Genomic DNA, 16706 nt, shown 5'->3' with positions numbered 1-16706 from the left:
CTGGATGCGCGCAGAAAGACAGAGGTAAATCAGTGCACTTGGTGGCGCGACGACACATTTTCTGTTGGCACTGCTGGGGGTGGACGCTGCTGGAATCTGCTGGGTGGAGGCCAGGGATGGTGGCAGATATCCTGCAGCAGCCACAAAAGCTCTCGTGGCAAAAAGTAATCCTGCCCAAAGTGTCAACAGTGCTGTTGTGAGAAACCGTGATGCAAAATTGTGTTCATTGCAACGATTTCACAGTTGAGGCAGAGGGGAAAAAAAAAAAAAAAAGGAAACGGCCTAACTTTCCCAACATAGAGACTTGCTTTAAATGCATTTAATAACTGGAGAATGTCAAATTCAAATACCTTTTAAAAAGTTCATTTTTTAGGAAAATTTAATGGCATGAGAAAATGTTCCTGGTATAGTGCCGAGCAAACTGGTCAGTGATTCCCAAGGGTTCTGGAGGAAAGATGGACAGGCGAGCCTCAAGGGAAATACTCCAAGTGACACTGTAATGGTGGATGGAAGTCACTGCACGTCTGTGGAAGTCCGCAGATGTACAACACCGAAAATGAACACTAAGGCCAAGTGCAAGCTTTACGGTTAATGACAGAGGATCCCCACCGACCCAGCGCCCATACCTCCTGCACCCTCCCAGGCAAGCTGCCAATGGGAGGAATGGGGGAGCAGGAGGGAGAACATACAGGGGGAGCCTTGGCACTCCCCACGGGTTTCTCTGTGAAACTAAAACTGCTCGATGAGTCCATTACTTAAAATAATGATAAAGGAGGTTACGGATATCACGCTGCCTGTTCCACTGTCGCCTTGATGACATCAAGACTCCTACTCAACCCCCCACCACCCTCACCTTCCAGGAGGATGATCCAGGACTGAGGACAGACATGCCGCCGGAAATTTGGAAGTAATCACCTAAGTGCAGGAGTGACGGCCGGGTGCCTCTTCAGATGGGGAACTCACAGCACTGGCTTCCCTCTGTGTCTTCTACCGTCAAGGTGAGAAACGTGTGTCTCTCTCTCCCTCTGAGTGTTCAGCCTCTGGGGAGGGGTGGCGCTGGGCCTCCCGCCCCTCCAGGCGGATGCGGGGCTCTACCACATGCACACTGCCTAGCCAGGGGCCAGGCCGCCATTGGCCTCCTCAGACCGTGGGGGCCCGGGTTATTCACGGGGGAGCTGGGCATTCCAGAGGACCTGCACGAAGGGGAGACTCCCTCAACCTCCCGCGCCAGCTCACTGGTGCTCTGCGCCTGGGCTTCTGGACACGAGTGCCTGGGCTCGGGGAGGGTTTGGGCAACCCAGGGTCCTGTGTGCAAACCACATCTTAATCCCTGAACCAACTCCCCAGGCTAATAGAGACTCCCGATGCATCTTGCAAGCATGTGCCTGGACACATGTGCCCGCAGCTGCGAGGAAAGAACCACAGACTGAAACATTAACAGGACGCACGCAGTGCTTAGTTTGGGAAGGTGGAATTGTGGTTCACTTTCTCCCCAACATTTTGTTTTAAAAATTTCAAGCCTATAGAAGAGTGAAAAGTACAACTCTCACTTGCATCATTCGCGTGTGTTTTATGTATCTACATGGATATATAGATATGGGACATTTATAAGTATGTATATAGAAACCCATTTATAACGATGTATATAGAAATATTATATATGAATATATATAAATTATGTAAATGTAATATATAAATATTTATAAAATAATTACGTAGGGATTTTTAACAGAAGAATCACGTGTATGTGTGTATACATAAAGGCACATTTCTTCTTTTAGGCTGAAGTGTTAGAAAGCTCCTTACAGACACCACATCCTCTAGCCCTGTTACTTAAGCATTGAGCACCTTCCGAGACCCAGGGCATTCTCCAGTGACATCCCTGGCCTTGATGTTGACAGGTCTGGTCCCTTGCACTTGGGGCCCACCTGTGGGGTCAGGAAAGGTTCCTCTTCCCTCCCTTCCCTCCCCGCCCGGCCCAGCCCCTCCCCCTGCTCCTGCCAATCTCCCCAGGATCACTTTCCTACTGAAGCACCTACTCATGGATCCTCTGCTCAGAGTGTGCTTCCGGACACCCTGACCCAAGATGCAGCTTCACCAAGAGAGAGGTCACTCCACAAATGAGCCCTTGCAAATGCAAGACATGCTTTTCTTTCAGGTCTTCTATTTCCTTCTTGCGTTGTTATCTAGGCTGAATTTATGAAAGGAAAGCACACCCAGGGCTTCTCATGGCAAATAAGAAACATTCCCAATGTCCTCAAATATTTGAAGGCAGCTTAGGAACCGTGGAGTTCAGCGCCAACACCTTCTGGAGACAGCTAGGCTCGTCACTGAGGAACTCACACAGAGAGAACGTGTCGCTATTTCATGCTCGCAGTGTAGAGACTTGCCCCTGGAGACCACACAGGGCAAGCCCCCATCTGAGGCGTGAGTACATCTGTAGTAACCCACGGGGGCCCCTGCCTCTGGAGACAGCCTAACGTTTGCTGAGCTACTGCCGACTGCTGGAGATGCTTTTCTCCCTCCCGGCTGAACTCCTCTTCAGTGCCAACTCCACCCTTGGACCACAGCTCTGGTTTCCTTTTTTTTTTTTTTTCTTTTTAATGTTTGTATTTTTTTTTTATTTTGGAGGGGGAGGAGAGGGGCAGAGAGAGAGGGAGACACAGAATACGAAGCAGGCTCCAGGCTCCGAGCTGTCAGCACAGAGCCTGACACGGGGCTTGAACCCACGAACTGTGAGATCATGACCTGAGCCACAGTCAGACACTCAACCGACTGAGCCAGCTAGATGCCCCAACTCCAGCTCTGTTTTCTAAAGCCACAAGGGGAACAAATAATCCCTCCTTTCACACACAAGACTTTCAGAGGTGGCAGAAAGCAAGCTCTCCGGCTCCACCTTGTCCCCATGCTGGGTGTATGTGGCCTCGACAACACACTGTTCATTCCCTCATTCGGCAAATGCTTCAAGGGCCCACCACCCATCAGACAGGTGGTCAGTGCCGGAGACAGAGTGGTGAACCAGACAGGCAACCTGAAGCTTATGAATCAGTGTGTAGACAATGAGCATCTGTTCCTCATACCGCGGGGTCCAGTCCCACAAAGTCACCCTGCAGAACTTCCAAGCCAAAGGCAGGGAGAAGACTCTTGCACCTTTCTCCTTAAAACGTTCCCCAGGAGTCTTCTGCAGAACACAAGATCCCAAGAGATGCTCCCCAAACAGAGGTCCTAGGAGCACGTGAGATTAACAAAGGCAGTCACATACTCTTCTGGGGTCATAGCACGCGGTGTGTTAGCATTTCAACATCTTCCTGTTGTGCAACATCTACTTGACTGCTCTTAAACATTTTTTTAACACTTATTTGTATTGAGAGACAGAGCATGAGCAGGGGAGGGGCAGAAAGAGGAGGAGACACGGAATCCAAAGCAGGTTCCAGGCTCTGAGCTGTGAGCACAGAACCTGACGCGGGGCTGAATTAACCGAGAGATCATGACCTAAGCCAAAGTCGGACGCTTAACCAGGTGAGCCACCCAGGCACCCCTATTAGACTTCTTTTAAACCAGTGTCTCCCCAACCTATTGGAACCACACAACTCAGTCTTTTTTTGGAAGAGAAGTTTTCCTGTTTTATCTTTTGCAACTAGAATACCTTGAAGCATTCTTGCTTTGCCCTATCCTTAAAACTGGAGACAAAGTAAAACCTGGGTAGGCACTTTCCCTTCCCCCTCCCCACCTCAGGGGAGGAGACAGGAAGTTGTGTGCTGGAGCCAGGGTCTGCATGATCAGCAGGAAATGAGCAGCAGGCCCTCTGGGCACATCATGAAGGCCTCCAAGCAGGAGTCCCTGTGTCCTCGGGAAGCGACAGGAGATGGGGCAGACAGATTGGTCTATCCTAGGGTCAGGGTCTTGGCTCAGAGGGGACCTGTACCATCATCCACTGAGACAAAGCAACCACCTGTGTGTGACAGTCCCCGGTGATGCGTTTGGCATCGAGAGTCGCTTGGCCTGATTGTCACTGGAATCAGGCCCTGCAGGAATGCCCATCAACTCCTGACAATACCACTGCCAGCTCACAGCCCCTGGCCAAGCATCCCAGGCATTTGTGGAACCAGGATGGGGAGGGGGCTGCCCCAGCATTACCAGGACCCTTCTTGTTGTAAGTGACAGAAACTAAACACAGGCGGGTTTATTAAAGACAAGAACATTTTTGGTTCCCATGACCTGGCGAATAAGCACCAGGCCGGCTGCAGGGGGCCAACCTCTGCTGTCAGGTTTATGTTCACCTCCATGGACTACACTCTGGGGAAGCTCCCCTGGTGGTGACACAGTGCACTGGCTCCTGTCCAGGTGAAGAGAGAAGCCTTTCCTGGGTGCTGAGCACAAGTCCCAGGGCCCACTCAACAGGCCAATGAGTGGAAGAAGCTTACTGGCTAGGCCTGGGCCAAGTGGGCTCTCTGTGGCTGGGGTGGAATTAGCCCCACACAAACCACGCAGACAAAGTGTGGGCACAGAGTGGTCCCCCAAATGAAATTGTGAGTACCCTTACCCCAACACCCAGGAGCGGCTATCCACTGTAGGGGAACGGCATACCTGCCCGCTGACCCAACCGTGTCAAAGACACTGGAGGACAAATCAGATCTTTACTGTCACTCCCACACCTCGGCTTCTTCCTCAATACCGAGTCCCATCTCGCCCTGCTTCCCCCAGTCGCCTAATGATTACCTTACAGAGAAGAAAGATGGGCCCAGGGCTATGCATGCTTAACGATCATTTCGATGGTGTCCAATTCAGGGCGGGAGCAGACCTCCTCCTGGAGGGGACCCCTCAACATGCCCAGAACCGGGGCCCCAACTCTGCAGGAGGTCCGCAGGACAAGGCAGGAATCTGAGTGTGCAGCCAACGTCCCACATAATGCTGACGCACGTGACCCTTGAACAGTGCTTTGAAAAAGCCAGGCTGCATCCATGGAGAAGTAACCAGGGCCTGGGAAATTGTTTCATATCTTAGAAGAACAAAACAGCCCGAGGATATGCATGCAATGCACAGAATCAGAGGAAAAGAAGGGTGTGATGCAAGATCAAGGAGGGGTCTGTTACTGAGGAGAAATGAAGACGTCTGAAATACCTCCGATGCCATGCTCCGAGGTAAAACAATGGAAAACCCCCATCACTGGGAGAAACTGAGAAGTGATGGAAATGGTTAGGTGGGCGGTTCGGTCCTCTCTGGGGAGTCAGAAGATCTACTTTGGGGCCCAGGCAGCTCTGTTCCTCAGTGCAGAGACCTTCAGTGCATGAAGACCTTGCCTTGTGCTCAGATGTGCCCACTTGTTAGGGTTGGAAGACCAGGAAGTAGAAGCACTGAGCGTGATGATAGAGTCCAGCATATAGACACACAGACGTGTCTCTCTGCCTCGTATGGTGTGTGTACACACACACACACACACACACACACACACACACACACACACACACACGCACCCTGGAAGAGTTCCACTAATTCCTGTGATATGAGAATTTGAATGTTTTACTTTATTTTTATATAAATAAAGAACACAAAAAAACTGCAAGTCAGGACGGACCAGGCTGTTAACTACATGCCATAGTAACAAACGGTTTCCTGAATATGGTGGCTTAAAACAGCAAAGGTTTGTGTCTGAGGAAGCAACACGCTGTCTGCGGGTGGGTGGGAGTTCTGCTCTGCTCCCCAGTGGGACACCGTTCCGGCACCTCTGCTGCTCAAGGCAGTGGAGGGAGAGAGGGCCTCGTGGATGTCACACCAGCAGTGGAAGTGACATGTGCCGACTCCACTCACAACCCCCCGGCCACTTGGGAGTGTTCACCTGACCCCTCCCCCCAACAACAGGGGACATGCCATGAAAGGTAACTCTACCAGATACACAGAGAGGGACCATATACATAGATGTATTTCTACCATCTACAGAGAAATTGCTTCTCTGTCTAATGCCCCTGCACTGCCCTCTCCACACTCACTTTCTTGAAGAGGGGGTGGGTGGCAGGACATCCTGTCCCTGGGTCAGCTAGAGAACCGCTCCACGAGCTACGCACACATTAGCGGGCCTGGCGCCGTGCCAGGGACCAGATGTGGGACTGTGGCAATGTGAGCTAGCTCCCGCCTTCTCAAAGTTTACGTCACACTGCGGGGACCGATAATGTGTGAACAAACCCTCAGGTAAGACACTCTCCAATGGTGATAAATGCTCTGAAGAAAATCAACCAGGGACTGGGGGAGGGGGAGGGGTGGTGGCAGTAGGTTCTTTACGTGGACAGGCAAGAGGGCTCTCTGAGGAGCTGGTGCATGAAGGAGGTGCCATCGCAAAGAGGCGTGAAGGGGCGCTTGGGGACCTGCATCGCTCGCCGGGCAGGGGATCCCGGAGGATGTGTTCGCAGGCCCGGTTGGGGGCAGGCGAACTGCCAGAAGCCGTCTACCAGGGAATTCTGCCCAAGTGGGGCTGCGAGTGCTTCCTGGCCATCTTTGTCTCCCCCCCACCCTTGCTCCTTTAGACTCCTGCCCAAACATGTGCGGGACCGTGCGGTTGGCTATGATGGATCTTCACTAAACAGCTCCCACCACCCTGAGTGATTGCTTTCCATTGGAGACAAATAACCACATAGTTCAGCTCTTTCCCAGGCAGCTACCCGTTCCGAAGAGCCGCCTGCACATTAAGGTTTTTGATACATGGTGCCCAGCCTGCTTAGGCCTTCTTTATGGCCTCATCAGCAGTAACTGGACGATTACAAAGGCTTCTTCTGTTTTTACAAACAATGATTTATTGGACCCCTTCAAGACTTCTTTCCCAAATCTGGGTATTACATGGGCATGTTTTGCTATAATTAAATTCCCAGATTACTGTCAAGCCAATTGTTTTACCCATCCAATCTGTAACAATGTGTTTTTATTGTCTCTTGTTTTTTTTTTTATTTAAGCTGGAAATAGATGTATTCTATGAGATCCAGAAAAGAAATAAAAACATCCCTATTCTCTAGTCAATCCACCCCAATCAGAGGGACTCTGCAGGAGGGAGGTAGGAATCTTCAGTGAGCTCTACTTAGCGTGGAAGAAGCCAGACATTCTGGGTTTGTCCACCCCACATTCAACAGGTATTTATTGAGCAACTACTAAATGCTGGCCACTGAGAAGGACACAGTGGTGAACAGGACAGGATGAGACTATCCTCAAATGCTTACATTCTGCTGGGACTGACTTGTAACAAAGAAGTAAGTTTAAAACAGTAAGATGGCAGTGTCCTTTATAAAGACAAGCCAACAGCATGCCTGATAGGAAGTGACAATGACTGAAGGCTATGAAAATCAAGAGACCACGTAAGCCCTTTGGAAACTCATATTGAGATGAGATCAGAATTAGGAGGGCAGAGCTAAACCAAGGAAAACAGCACTGATGACAGAAAGAAATAGCAGGTTCAAAGGCTCCAGGGCAGGTGATAGAACCTCAGCAAGTGTTAGAAGTGGCAGAGAGCAGGGAGAATACAAGATGAGGTGGAGAAGCTTAAATGGAGTTGAATTTGCAGGAAAAAGGAAAAGAAGTGTCTTCTGGGAGCAGAAAGTGAGGGAGGAGGGGACTAGGGAGGCTCTGGAAGTAGCCCCAGCCTTGGCTATATCTTAGGGGCACACCTGTTCAGTACGCCTGCTTCACACCCCAGACTTCTTGGCCAAAGACTCTTGCGGTCCAGGATGGGCATAAAACAGCATGGACCTTCATGCTGGGACGCGGGCACTCTGGCCTAGTGACCAGTGGCCAGAGCAGTTTCCTCCACACCTGGCTACGGCCTCCAACAAGGGAAGTTCTCCAAAACCCTGACAGAAGCTGACCCCCAAGAACAAGTGTGGCTGAATTTTCCTCTCACCAGGAAGGATGAAGGCTCAGCTTGTTCATTCCTTTGATGGCCAGAAAGTAAGGGTATTAGGTATTCCGTGCACTTCAGAGTTGGGAACCTGATGAATCCCTGCTGCATTTGTAGCCTTGATACTAGAATGGTACCCGGTGTATCTAGGTGCTCAATAAATGATTAATAGAAAGACCTGCCTGGATTGAAGACTTGGCTTCTTCTCCCAACCCCTCAAGGTGGCCGCATGCATCCAACGTTCCTTCTCACATCCACCCTGAACCCACGGCTCGCCCACATTTGAGCACACCCACTGCCCCTCCCTGGGTCCCTACAGAGATGGCGACCACATGCTTGGGCCCTGGGCAGCATGAAGCCTGATCACCTTCCTCCCTCCACAGCCCCTTTCTCAGGCCCTCCTGCCCCTTGTTTCTCACTAAGCCCTTGGAAGTGAGCTGCATTCTCTGACCTTGGCCCAAGGCAGGGTCTGTAAATCTTGCCAGGCTGCTCAGAGATTTGGTCCTGGCCTCAGTATTTGACTTATTTCCTACTTGCAACTTTTCTTCTTTGCAGGTATGCTGTGACCAAAGTAGTGCCCTGAACATCCTGTCATTTAAATCAGGGTCCACCTAGCATGTCTAATCAAACATATGGAAGCACTGTGTCAGCAAAGGCAGGTTCCAGCTGTGGCTCCAAGGCCTGGGGTCTGGGAGGCCAGAGCTCATCAAGCTAGGAAACAGGGCCACGGCCAGCACCCCCTGGGGCCACCCTCCACATGATCCCCGTCTTCTGTTTTGGTCTCTGTCTGTTACTGGATAGGAGGCCAGGGAAGTGAGCGGCTTCAGAATCCAAAGATCCCAGGGTGATGAGGGTTCAGCCAGAACATCTCAAAGTCCGTGGGTGTCACGCACACCCTCTTCCCAAAGACTGTCTGTCTCCCTCCCTTCTGTCACCTTCCAGCATCATAGCTTGAGTAAGTGGCAGCTTCCAGAGGGCACAGGAAAGAAGCCTGTCCATTCTACATGCATGCACCTCAGGTGTCCAGTCCTCCTGGTATCCTCTTAGCTACTCAAACCAAAACGTGTGGGGGTCTCCAATGCCTCCTTGCTGGCCTCTTCAATCCACCTCCCTGCCTGAGGTGCCTCCTGCTAACCAGTGCCAGACTGCAGCTTGACTGTGCACACGGCTTCCTGACTCCACGTTCAGTGACATCACCCAGGCAGCTTGCAATCAGCCAGCGGTGAAGTTGTTTATGTCATGGAATTGTAACACTCATCGTGTTTGTTTTTAAGACTGTTGGCTTACCACTTACCAACACACCACTTCTACATCCCAAATTAGTTTGCCTCTCCCCGTCGCCACCATGACCACCTGACATCAAGTTATCAACTCTCACTTCAAAAACGGACTTCTCCCATTCCTGCTCCTTCCAGCACACTCTCTTCACTGCAGCTGAAAAGGAAGTTTAAACCTAGATTGGGCTGTCATATCCAATCCTTGCTTAACTTCCTACTAAACTTAAAGAAGAGTCTGAGCTCCTACCTGTGCCACAAGACCTGACGGATCCGATCCTGTTTATCTCTTCCCTCCCCCTGTGGTCCCTGGACTTGCACCATGCTGGCCTCCATTCTGTGCTGGGCCAAACTGACTACCCCCTTATCTCAGGGCCTTTGCACATGTTCTATCTCTGTCTAGAATGTGCTCACCAGCACTTTGCCTGCATGGCTTAAATGCTACATCTTCACAAGGTACTTCCTGGACCAGGTTTCTACTGGATGGCCACACACATCCAATGCCAATTCACTCTATTACTGTTGATTTGGGTTTGCTTATAGCACCTTCACCAGTCATAACTCTTTATTTGCTTCTTTATTTTGCCTATAGTCTGGAAACTCCCTCAAAATTATAAGCCCTCAAAGGATAGGAACTATGTCTATTTTATTCTGCTAGGTATCACTATAGCTTGTTACCTAATAGACACCCAAAACAGCATTTATTGGATGGATGGATGGATGGATGGATGGATGGATGGATGGATGGATGAACATGTCCTCAGAGCAGCTGAGAGACTAGGGGATCTGAACCTGGAAGCCAAGGTGAGGCTTTAAGAAGGCTAGAGCCCTTCTGAAATCATGGAAAATCTTACATATCTATAGATTTTCTTTCTCAGACCCTTCCAACTGTGATCCAAAAACAGCATCCTGTATTGAAAATCATGGGAGGAGAGAGATTTCCCTGGACAATGATCACCTTAGAATCGGATTCTGCCTTACACTTAGCTGCTCACTGGACCTGGGCTCAGTATCATGAATAGAAAGTCAATAACTCTCCAACAAAGAGTGCTCACCAGAGAGTTCTTTGGCTGTCTACTGGGACCTATGGCTGTGCACAAAGAGCAGGGACCCAGGAGGAACTTCTGAAATGGTTTGAGGCAGACCCGTGCCCTTGCTGAAAGCATCACAGCCTCCCAGTGTGCTCAGCAGAACCCAGAGCTGGGGACGATCAGATGCTGGCACTGTGCGGCCTCGACAGGAGGCAGGCTGGAGGTCCTGGCATCTTGGGGAGGAATCGGGAGTTGGGGTGGGGGGGCACTGCATTGACATGGTAGCAGCTGGAGGTCTGTACCACGGATTTCCCCCACTTGTAGATCAATACTTCACGCCCATATTGATCTCAATTGTTTTCCTCACTGACAATCAGTAGTTCCAGAGGAAGTGGTAACCATTCCCCAAATAAAAGAGACAACAAGGAAATCTGAGCATAGGCACATTAAAAAAAAGAAGAGGAAAGATTTTCTTTAAAATCATAAAATGATGGGGCGCCTGTGTGGTGCAGTCGGTTAAGCGTCCGACTTCAGCCAGGTCACGATCTCACGGTCCGTGATTTCGAGCCCCGCGTCAGGCTCTGGGCTGATGGCTCAGAGCCTGGAGCCTGCTTCCGATTCTGTGCCTCCCTCTCTCTCTGCCCCTCCCCCATTCGTGCTCTGTCTCTCTCTGTCCCAAAAATAAAAAAAAAACGTTGAAAAAAAAATAAAATCATAAAATGTTTATAACAATAACAGATAATGGAGTAGCATTATCTTCAGAATGCAAAGGTAGCAATTAAATCTCTGTTGGGCAAAATGTCCTCTACTTCCAAAGATGCACGCCCAACCTCAGAACAAAATCTCCTCTGTTTTGATCTCCTACCTCTGTGATTATGGAAGCTACAAGGACTTGGCTGGGGGTGGCAGAGAACTCATCTATTAGAAACCTTAAAAACAAAAGAAAAGAAAACATGAGAACGGGACTCAGGAGGGACTGATTACAAGGTAGCTCCAGATGTGGGTAGAGGATAAAAGAATGCATTTTGCCAAACTGACAGAGCTCCTGACCTGTAGCTCCCTGAGGTCCAACTATGATTCCCTATGGATAGGGAAAATTGTGGTGTCTCTCTAGAATTTTCCCCCTTGACACATGGCAGGTCAACTTTTCCCAGCAGAAAGCACATTTTTGCAATAAAGCATTTTGATTTTAATGTATCCTTGTGTAAATTGGATACTCTGAGTCTAGACCCTCATATTTTTTAATACTTGATGGGTGGGAGTCTGGACATGCTGCTATTTTAAATCTCTCAGCAATTTTCTACACCATCTTTGGAAAGGAAGACTGCTCTTTTATTTCCAAAACAAAACAAAACAAAACAAAGCATTTCAAGGAGCCCTTTGACTTTACAAAGGAGAAGCCAAACCCCTATTTGGGAATGGAGAGGTTCTAAATAAGGAGATGTGAAATAGCCTTGCGTGATAATGTGAAGTGTGTCACTGCTGTGCATGGAACTCACCTTTGAGCTGGGAGTGTAATGTGGGAGAGGAGTCTAGGACTTTGTGTGGGGGGCTAGGGGGAAGCGGGCAGCATTCTTTCTGCTGATCCCAAAATGCTGCGGTTGATGGCAGGCAAGAGGTGGGTCCTGGGACTGGTGCACTGGATGCAGAAATATGGTATCAGGTTGAGGGTTAAAGAGAAGCACATCTAGCAGGGACCCGTGGCTATGGTGGACCTGGCTTCAGATCACAGCCTTCTTTCAACTTTGGTCCCTCCAAGCTTTCCGTGAAGTTTTGATAAACATGAAAGGAGCCTGATTTAATCCCACTTTAAGGAAACAGAGGAGGACCTTAACCCTTCCGGAGAATGTAACTGCAAAATGCTGGTGATGTGTGGAGGGCAGAGCATTGGTCTGTCTGAAAAGAACAAGTACAGTGGATGTCAATGGATATAATCCTCCTCGGTTCCCTTCCCTGTCTTCATTCTTCTGGCATTAGAACTTCTCTTTCTAGCCTGAAGCCCTTTGCACACCAGACTTAGCCACTCAGAATGTGGTCTCCTACTGGCTCAATCCTGGCCACTTCAAAGCTTCCCTGGGACTTTCCCTGGAACCATCAGATGTTGGCTGAGAAAGTTGCTGGGGAGGTGCTGTAAGTACAGAGGGGCTGGTAGCTGGCTTTGGTCCATGTACGAGACAGCCAGCTGAAGAGGAAGAATGGTTGAGTTATTTATTCCTCTGGTATCCTCTCTGCTCCACTGTTGCAAGCTGGCTTCGTCCTCCTTCTGAAGCTCTCACTTCTGCCGTAGTTCCCTAAACCTCTCCTCCATGGAGCCCTGTAACTGCCCCCTCCCCCACTCCTTCAGGTCCTGGGATGGAAATTGTTCTCCCATTATCACTAGCCAAGGGGTTCCTTGATGTGACGCTCTCTGGACAATATCTCTGTTGATTCTTCTGTTTTGCCAGTTTGTGGTCTATTTCCTTCCTGAAGCCTGATCTAGTAAAGATTGGCCTCTGTGGTCTAACAAGAAACAGGCGCTTCTATTGTAGCTGGACAATAATGGGAGTTAGTGAGCCCTAAAGAATGAAGCAGTTAGGAGCCACTTGTGTTATATTCATGACAAACACAAGTTATGAAGCCTGGTCTTTGCTCACAGAACCTCCTGAATTCTGGGAAGTAACCACATCTATCTGAAGTTGCCTCTAAACTTCCCTTAGCATGCTTATCTATGGCTTGCCAGTGCTGACTCTTAATAACCAGGCTGAGATAATGACATCAGCAAGGTGGTAGCACAGGAGGTCCCCTGTTCATATCCACACCCCCCCACCCCCCGCTCAGCAATAAAAAGCTGGCATCTATCCACAGACAACAGTGTTTTTCTGGGAGCTTTGGGATCCAGGTAGGAAATTCTGAAACCCTATGCAGTCCAAGCGCTATTTTGAGAATGGAAGCCCATAGCCAGGTGGCTGACTCACTGACTGCAGTCTCAAGTATATACCCAGAAACAGGTCCATGCCCCTGCAGGCTCAGCTATAGCACCATCTGCCATCTCTCCTGTCACCAGCCCCGTACGTCAAGGGCTCTGGGAGAAGTTATACCCATATCTGCACTGGCTCAGAGGCCCATAGACCTCAGTCCCAGCTGTGTACCTTGAAATGGCCAGCCCTTCTCAGCCATACACCAAGATCAAGTGGGGATTATCCTTGGGAGACAACGATGGTTCGCTATGTACAAATCGACAAAGGTGTTACACTGTATTAACAGGATAAAGGATAAAAGCCATATGCTCATCTCAACAGACACAGATGAAGCATTTGACAAGATTCAACATCCCTTCATGATAAAAACTCTCAACAAATTAGATTTGGAGAGGATGAACTTCATCAAAATAAAAGCCATATATGATAAACCCACATCTAACATCATACAATGGTGAAAAGCTGAAAGCTTTTCCCTACGATCAGGAACAAGACAAAGATGCTTACATTAAACCTAGTACTGAAATCCTAGCCAGAGCAATTAGTCAAGAAAAAGAAATACAATGTTTATAAATCAGAAGTTAGTTTGTCTCTGCAGATAACATCATCTTACCTATAGGAAACCCTGAAGACTCCATCAAAAACCTCTTCAAACTAAATTCAGTACAGTTGAAGGATACGAAATTGACACACAAAAATCAAATACATTTTTATACACAGACAAAAATGTGTCTGAAAAAGAAAATTATCCCATTTATAATAGGATCAAACACAATAAAGTACTTAGCAATAAATTTAACCAAAGAGGTGAAAGATCTGTGTACTGGAAACTATAAGATATTGGTGAAAGAGACTGAAGAAAACATGAAGAAATGGAAAGATAGCCCAAGTTCATGGATGGGAAGAATATTGTTAGTGCCCATAGTACTTAAAACAATCTGCAGATTCACTGATATTCCTACCAAAATTCCAATGACATTTTTCACAGAAATAAAGAAAACAATCGTAAATTCAAATAGAATCACAAACACCCAGAAAGCCAAAGCCATCTTGAGAAAGAAAAAAAAAATGGAGTCATCACACTTCCTTATTTCAAACTATTACAAAGCTATAGTAATCGAGAGTGTGAGCAGGGGAGCAGCAGAGAGGGAGACACAGTATCTGAACCAGGTTCCAGGCTCTGAACTGTCAGCACAGAGCCTGACATGGGGCTCCAACTCATAAATGGTGAGATCATGACCTGAGCCAAAGTCGGATGCTCAACCGACCGAGCCACCCAGGCGCCCCTTATTCAATATATTTTTAAAAAATACTCCATGAGCTGGAGTGCCGGAAGATGGCGGCGTAGGAGGACGCGGGGCTCACAGCGCGTCCTGCCGATCACTTAGATTCCACCTACACCTGCCTAAAGAACCCAGAAAACCGCCAGAGGATTAGCAGAAGGGAGTCTCCGGAGTCAAGCGCAGACGAGAGGCCCACGGAAGAGGGTAGGAAGGGCGGCGAGGCGGTGCGCGCTCCACGGACTGGCGGGAGGCAGCCAGGGCGGAGGGGCGGCTCGCCGGCCAAGCAGAGCCCCTGAGTCTGGCTGGCAAAAGCGGAGGGGCCGGACAGACTGTGTTCCGACAGCAAGCGCGACTTAGCGTCTGGGAGGTCATAAGTTAACAGCTCTGCTCGGAAAGTGGGAAGGCTGGAGGACAAAGGGAGGGAGAGCTGCTGAGCCCCCGGACGGCAGAGCTCAGCTTGGCGGGGAACAAAGGCGCCAGCGCCATCTCCCCCGCCCATCCCCCAGCCAAAATCCCAAAGGGAACCAGTTCCTGCCAGGGAACTTGCTCGCACAGCACAAACACCCAACTCTGTGCTTCTGTGGAGCCAAACCTCCGGCAGCGGATCTGACTCCCTCCCGCTGCCACAGGGCTCCTCCTGAAGTGGATCACCTAAGGAGAAGCGAGCTAAGCCTGCCCCTCCAGCCACCGTGCACCTTGCCTACCCACCCCAGCTAATACGCCAGATCCCCAGCAACACAAGCCTGGCAGTGTGCAAGTAGCCCAGACGGGACACGCCACCCCACAGTGAATCCCGCCCCTAGGAGAGGGGAAGAGAAGGCACACACCAGTCTGACTGTGGCCCCAGCAGTGGGCTGGGGGCAGACATCGGGTCGGACTGCGGCCCCGCCCACTAACTCCAGTTATACACCACAGCACAGGGGAAGTGCACTGCAGGTCCTCACCACGTCAGGGAGTCTCCAAAATGACCAAACGGAAGAATTCCCCTCAGAAGAATCTCCAGGAAATAACAACAGCTAATGAACTGATCAAAAAGGATTTAAATAATATAACAGAAAGTGAATTTAGAATAATAGTCATAAAATTAATCGCTGGGCTTGAAAACAGTATACAGGACAGCAGAGAATCTCTTGCCACAAAGATCGAGGGACTAAGGAACAGTCACGAGGAGTTGAAAAACGCTTTAAACGAATTGCAAAACAAAATGGAATCCACGATGGCTCGGCTTGAAGAGGCAGAGGAGAGAATAGGTGAACTAGAAGATAAAGTTATGGAGAAAGAGGAAGCTGAAAGAAAGAGAGATAAAAAAATCCAGGAGTATGAGGGGAAAATTAGAGAACTAAGTGATACACTAAAAAAAAATAATATACGCATAATTGGTATCCCAGAGGAGGAAGAGAGAGGGAAGGGTGCTGAAGGGGTACTTGAACAAATTATAGCTGAGAACTTCCCTGAACTGGGGAAGGAAAAAGGCATTGAAATCCAAGAGGCACAGAGAACTCCCTTCAGACGTAACTTGAATCGATCTTCTGCACGACATATCATAGTGAAACTGGCAAAATACAAGGATAAAGAGAAAATTCTGAAAGCAGCAAGGGATAAACATGCCCTCACATATAAAGGGAGACCTATAAGACTCGTGACTGATCTCTCCGTTGAAACTTGGCAGGCCAGAAAGGCTTGGCACGATATCTACAGTGTGCTAAACAGAAAAAAATATGCAGCCGAGAATCCTTTATCCAGCAAGTCTGTCATTTAGAATAGAAGGAGAGGTAAAGGTCTTCCCAAACAAACAAAAACTGAAGGAATTTGTCACCACGAAACCAGCCCTACAAGAGATCCTAAGGGGGATCCTGTGAGACAAAGTACCAGAGACATCACTACAAGCATAAAACATACAGACATCACAATGACTCTAAACCCATATCTTGCTATAATAACACTGAATGTAAATGGATTAAATGCGCCAACTAAAAGACATAGGGTATCAGAATGGATAAAAAAACAAGACCCATCTATTTGCTGTCTACAAGAGACTCATTTTAGATCTGAGGACACCTTTAGATTGAGAGTGAGGGGATGGAGAACTATTTATCATGCTCCTGGAAGCCAAAAGAAAGCTGGAGTAGCCATACTTATATCAGACAAACTAGACTTTAAATTAAAGGCTGTAACAAGAGATGAAGAAGGGCATTATATAATAATCACAGGGTCTATCCACCAGGAAGAGCTAACTATTATAAATGTCTATGCGCCAAATACCCGAGCCCCCAGATATATAAAAC

Source organism: Panthera onca, chromosome Y (assembly GCF_046562875.1).
Source record: "Panthera onca isolate mPanOnc1 chromosome Y, mPanOnc1 haplotype 2, whole genome shotgun sequence".
Lineage (NCBI taxonomy): Eukaryota > Metazoa > Chordata > Mammalia > Carnivora > Felidae > Panthera > Panthera onca.
The sequence above is the reverse complement of the archived record's forward strand: the minus strand, read 5'-3'. Positions refer to the sequence as shown.